Consider the following 5,899-nt stretch of genomic DNA (forward strand, 5'->3'; position numbering starts at 1 on the left):
AGGGAGGGAGGGAGGGGGGAAGGAAGGAAAGAAGGAAGGAGGGAGAGAGGGAAGAGGGAAGGAAGGAGGGAGAGAGGGAGGGAGAGAGAGAGGGAGGGAGAGAGGGAAAGAAGAAAGGAGGGGGCACAGGAAAAAAGCAGACATAATGACAACAAACTAAAATTACTCTCTTTGATGCAATCATGAAAATTGAGAAAAAACTTTTGAAAGGTTCACTTTCTTACCACAAGATCAGATATTATGCTGTTTCTGAAAATGATCTAAAATCACCAGGTAGCATGAAAGTCATCTCTCATGCATGCTTATTTCCCTCCTTAGAAAACATGGACCCTGGCGGAAGCTCTGCTTTGGAAGGGAAGGAACTGGAGTTCAAGCTAAAAGCCAGAGAAAGGTTGGGCGCCTGCGTGACTGGGACTTGGAGGGGGGTGCCTCTCCTGCAAAGTAAACCCCTTCCTCTCTTGTCCAAAGCCGCTTCCAATGCTGCCCAACGAGCTCCTTATGAGTCCCCGAAGGGGCTGAGTCAGGATTCAGAGTTGCTACGTGGGAAAGCAAGATCATTCAACCAGCCAACCTACGGCACCCAACCATCTCTTCGTACAACGCACCGTCATCGGATGTCTGTGGGGGGCAGGCACTGAGCACTGGGAATATAAGGATGCAGGTGACCTTCTTTTGTCCTTCGTGGATCTCCTGGGGATGAATTGTGTCCCACAGAGCAAAAAGCACTTCATGGGTTCGCACTGACTTCCCCACCCTGTGTCACCTTAGAATCAGAAAATAATTTTAAAACACCCTTGTGTCCTTTGAAAAACTGATAAATGGGCTTCACTAGCACGTGGCTTTTCTCCCAAGTGGTCGTGGCTGCTGAGAGTCGGTGAAAGGCAGCTGGTGGCGCATCCGGGTTTCCGCTTCTTGCTCTGCGCAGGGTCCCTGGTGTGCGCGGCTTCCTGCGCCAGAGCACGGCTCCCGCAGCCTGGAGGGCGGATTCGCCTGTCCGAACTTCTGAGCCAACCAGCGCCTTACTGTTACATAAGAACTGAAGGATGACTCAGGTGGTCCCCTGGTGGCCTAATGTTCCGTACATGATTCTTGGATTATAAAAATTTCCCTATTTAGGAAATCGAGAGGGAAATACCAAGCAATCAATCTTGCATGGAGCATGTTTGAGCAGGAAGGTGGCCAGCAGGATATCGAACCTCTGTGCCCTCCAGGCCTTGGGGGAAGAAGAGTTCAAACAGCTCCTCCACAGTGAGGCATCTGCTGTAATCAGCTTCCCCATGTGCTGCTGGGTAACTGCGATGATTAAAGGAAGGGAGTCTTGCAAGCAGCCTGGAGCGTGTCCTAGTAGCTTTTTTATACCAGCCCTGAGCTGAGTATGAAGCACATTATGCTTTCCAGAACCGTCTTTGCTGAAGCCAGGGGAGCCAAAGGAGACATGGGACATGTCATCATCATCATCTTCTTCTTCTTCACATCATAAAGCCCTCCTAGATAAGCCTCTAAGTTTGCTCACATTTTCAAATACTCATTAAATTGGCACAGGATAAACCATTCCATTGCGAGGGTCAGGAGTAGCTTCCTCGAAGAGGAGCTATCGGGCTGAGTCCCAAGGGTTCTCAGCATGTGAGTCCAGCATGAGGCTGCAGGCAGAGAAGATGACAGCCACAAAGGACCAAATCTGAGCCTAGAGCCTGAAAGAGGAACAATCTGGGTTACAAGAGAAGACCTGGTGGGTGTGGGCAAAGTCTGCGTTTCAGTCCTATCCCGAAAGTATGGGGAGTTAGGTGGGGAGCGTCCATTAACTCAGAGCCTTCCCTATGATATAGTGGTAGGAGAACCCCAACAGTCCAAGCCATGCCATTCAGCTTTAGAGGGAACGTCAAACTAAAACTACAATGCAGTCTGTCCTCACACTACATGGTTAAATGGAAAAGGTACGCAGCTCCGAATGTCACCAGGAGCATGAGCAGCCACACTAGGTGAGGCCTATGGTAACTACTGTGCAGGAGGGTCTCACTATCTCTAGGCTGGGATCAAATTCATGACAGACCTGCATCAGCATCCTGAGTGCTGGGATGATGGGGATGCGATACCACAACTGGATGGGAAGATTCCTGCCTGCAGGGAGTTACTCTCACGTCAAGTGTACAAAGGCTAGCTAGTCAGCGTGTGGTTTGTAGAGCTCTACACAGTTATTTTATCATTATTTTTCACCAACATTTATCAATGCTGTAGATAAAGATCTACACGCTCTTTACTCTTTATGCTCCAGTACAATCAATGTAAGGGTCTGTTAACACCACAGGACACACGCCAGTTATGGGGGACCGCTGTCTGGCTGTCCCTGTGTGGCTCCTGTCCTTACACACGCTCTACTCTCTGACGTCACCTGCCTCTGTGGACATGGGGCTGTGTGGTAGTGGGTCTGCTGCTTCAGGACTCCCAGCAAGTTGCCTTCCATTGCCTCTGTACTGCATTCGTTGCCACCAAGCCAAACCACTTAGCACAAACAGACCACGGAGCTTCCTCTTTAAAACGGAGATGATCCGTATCCTGCTTAAGTGAACATTCTAAAGAAATGTGAGTTCATTCCATGGATGAGCAAGAGTTTGCAAACCTAGGATACAAACCGCGGTGGTGGGCATAGACACACTAGAGAGGTGAAGGAAATGAATGCTCCTTAAAGGCAAAGTGAAATTGCTTGTGGTTTGGATCTAGAATGTTCCTTAAAAATCTCATGAGGTGGAGGGCAGGGGAGAGAGGGGAAGACCAGGGGAAGCAAAGAGAATTCAGATGTATTCTGTACATGCTCCATGTCCCCACAGTGGGTGGAAGTGAACATTATGCACTGCAAACATATGTTATGCTTGATCTTAGCCAAAAAGCTGATGTAATGTGATGCAAGCAAGTATTAATAAAAATTTAGACAACTCATGTGTTTGGAAGATGAAGGGATTTGGGAGTCACCATACTCAACGGTGGCTTTGTCTACTGACTGTGCCATTAGGAGGAAGGCCCTGGTTGGAGGCAGGTCACAGATGGTGTGACCTGGGGCTGTGTGTTGTTGTTCCTGAACCCTCTTCTCGCTCTAGTCCTGGCTTCCAGAGATTGAGCACCTTTTCCTCCACTGCATCCTTTTGTCGCACTACCTTTGCCTCCAAGCAGCTGACCACAAACTGATTCCTGTAAACCATGTGCCAAAATAAACTTGCCCCCTTCACATTGTAGGTGTCAAGATATTTTTTCCCAGTTACAGGAAAGTGACTAATAGAGATTATATATGTAGCTTTGAAGTAATACTTCCTAGCCAAAAAGAATACTAAGGGTTGCGTCAGTCTAAGATGAGCAGACAGTTCCTGGTCAGACATCTTCACAGAAGTATGCTTTATGGGCAGCTGTGGTGATCATTAAGCAGATCTGTGGTTTTCAGAAAGTCCTTCAATTTCTTTTTCATCCTGGGCACATGTACAAGGAAGCCGCCCACCCCCTTCACGGCCTCCCAACTCCTCTTCTTGGGTTTGGCATAAGTGATTCCCTTTAGACTCTGACAGCTTTCAGCCCTTCATATAAGCCACAGGTGGTGGCTTCGGGGACTGGGTCTCAGGGACCAGTGTTTCCCTTCCAACCTCTGGCTACATGGCTCCCACTGAACAGGGGCTGGAAGAAGCCCAAATCCATTTCAGTCGGTCCACACTTCCTTTCATTCCATTCAGATCCAGAGGAAGAAGATCTTAGCATGTAGGGAAGCCACTGATGACAGAAGCCAGACTAAAGAGATCAGAAATTGGAGCCACCACTCTGGGTTTTAGGTCCCACTTGCTGTGTGGCCTCAAAGCAGGTAACTCACCGCTCCTTGTTGGTGTTCTCTACTATAAGACAGACACGTTGTTCCGAACATGGAAAGCGATCTCTCTGCTCCAGTGGTGAATGGGTTCAAGAAAACGTTTGGAATTTTCATTAATGGGGTTTTCTACTCGTTTTAATCATGAAGCTTTGATTACAAGGAACAGAACGTTTCAAAGGTGAGATCAAGGGAGATGGTGGAGGAAATAGGGACGTTTCCTACACAGAAGGTGCCAAGGAACCCAGTGCTATACTGACAAGTAGTGATCAAAGTGTATGGCGAAAATTTAAATAAAAACAGTATTACCATAATAGACGCATCAAGATAAATGTGTTCAAATCAAGGAGTAGTCTAAGTATTTTGGGGGAGTTGTGTTAGTGACTTCTCTCATGGCTGGGGTGAAGTATTGCAAACTCACAACTTAAGGAAGGGGAGGATTATCTTGGTTCATGCTTACAGTCTATGTGTGGCTGGCTCCAAGGTGGGACAGACTGGTAGAGGCACAAGGGGAAAGGAACTGCACATGGCAGGGCAGCAGGTAAGCAGAGTGATGGGAGGAACCAGGAAGAGGGATAAACTAGTCCAGGCCACGCCCTCAATAAGCCCTGGGTTCTGACCTGCCCTTCCCTCCAGTGACCAATCTACTTCTTCAAGCCCCGCCTTTGAGTGTATGAGGCTTGAGGGTGCATCCAGCCATAAACCAAAACAGGCACTAACAACAATGCAGATTTTCTTATGATAATTTTTTTTTAATTTAAAAATTCACCGTATCTGTTGATCTCTCCTCGTTGATCAAACAGTTCTAGCAATTTCTGTCAAATAAAAAGGTGAGTCCTCATACACCTCATTCACCAGATCTGGCACCACATGACTCCAACCTCTTCCTCAAAGTCCAAATGACTAGGAAAGCAGAGCATTTTGACTGGAATCAGAACACTGGTGCACTCTCCAAAGCACAACTTGACACTCTCGAAGGAAGACTTCCAGAAGTGCTTCAGAAATTGGTAAGAAAACGAGGTAGGTATGTCTGGTGCAAGACAAGCAGTAGCTCTGGTGGTCCTGACCAAACGCCACCAGCTGCATGGCTTGCGCAGGTCTGGAGGCTGGAAGTCGAAAGCCAAGGTGCCTCCTATACTGGTTTCTTTCAGGGCCACTTCTCAGGGCGTGGGACCCGGGGGACCTTTTCCTTGACCTCTGCAGGAAGAGAGAATGAAAGACTCTGTGACCTCACTTTAGAGGTCACTAAGCCTCAAGATCAGGGCTCCACCCTCATAAACTCACTTAACCAAATCACTTCCTGCTGGAGGCAGATGTGGAGGAGGGGAGGTACAAACCTTCAGTCCCTACCAGAGGAGTCACAGGATTTGTCTATTTTAATTTTCCATGCAGAGGATGTGCAGGTCACTGAACATGGAGAACCTCAGTGACAACTGTAGAAAACAAGATGAAAATGAGGGTCTACACCAATGACAGTAAGCCCTTTGGAAACCAAGTGCCCAATCTGTAACCCCAAGCCCACTTCTCTATCACAATGAGCCAACACTGCAGGGCTGGGGAGATGGCTCAGTAGAATAAGTGCTTGCCTGGCAAGTGTAACGGCCTGAGTTCAACCCCCAGTTCTGCCAAAAGACAGATTTTAAAATTTCTGAATTTAGTTGAACTTATACCACCACATTTCCAATGACGTTCCGAACATCACATCTACCACATTTATATATCTTCTTTTGACAAAAAAGTCTTTAAAAAAATTTTTAAAGGATACAAAATAGTCAAGAGAAAAAAGTGTTATTAACAACACAAGGGGGCCTGGCCATAGCTCAGTTCTTTAAGGGCCTGCTTCCACAAAGCTGTCAGCCTCAGGTTTCTGTAGTTTGATCCCCACAACACTCCAGCCAGCCAAACCACCCCTGAGGGCATTCGGAGCAAAAAACAAAACAAAAAAAAAAAAAAAAAAAACCACAAAATTTCACTTCACAAAGTAATAAGAATTCAACAATGGTTGCTGTATTACATGATGCTATCTTCAAATAAGTTATTCAGATTACCAGATACAAA

This window comes from Octodon degus, unplaced genomic scaffold (assembly GCF_000260255.1).
Source record: "Octodon degus isolate 3935 unplaced genomic scaffold, OctDeg1.0 scaffold00006, whole genome shotgun sequence".
In the NCBI taxonomy this organism is placed as follows: Eukaryota; Metazoa; Chordata; class Mammalia; order Rodentia; family Octodontidae; genus Octodon; species Octodon degus.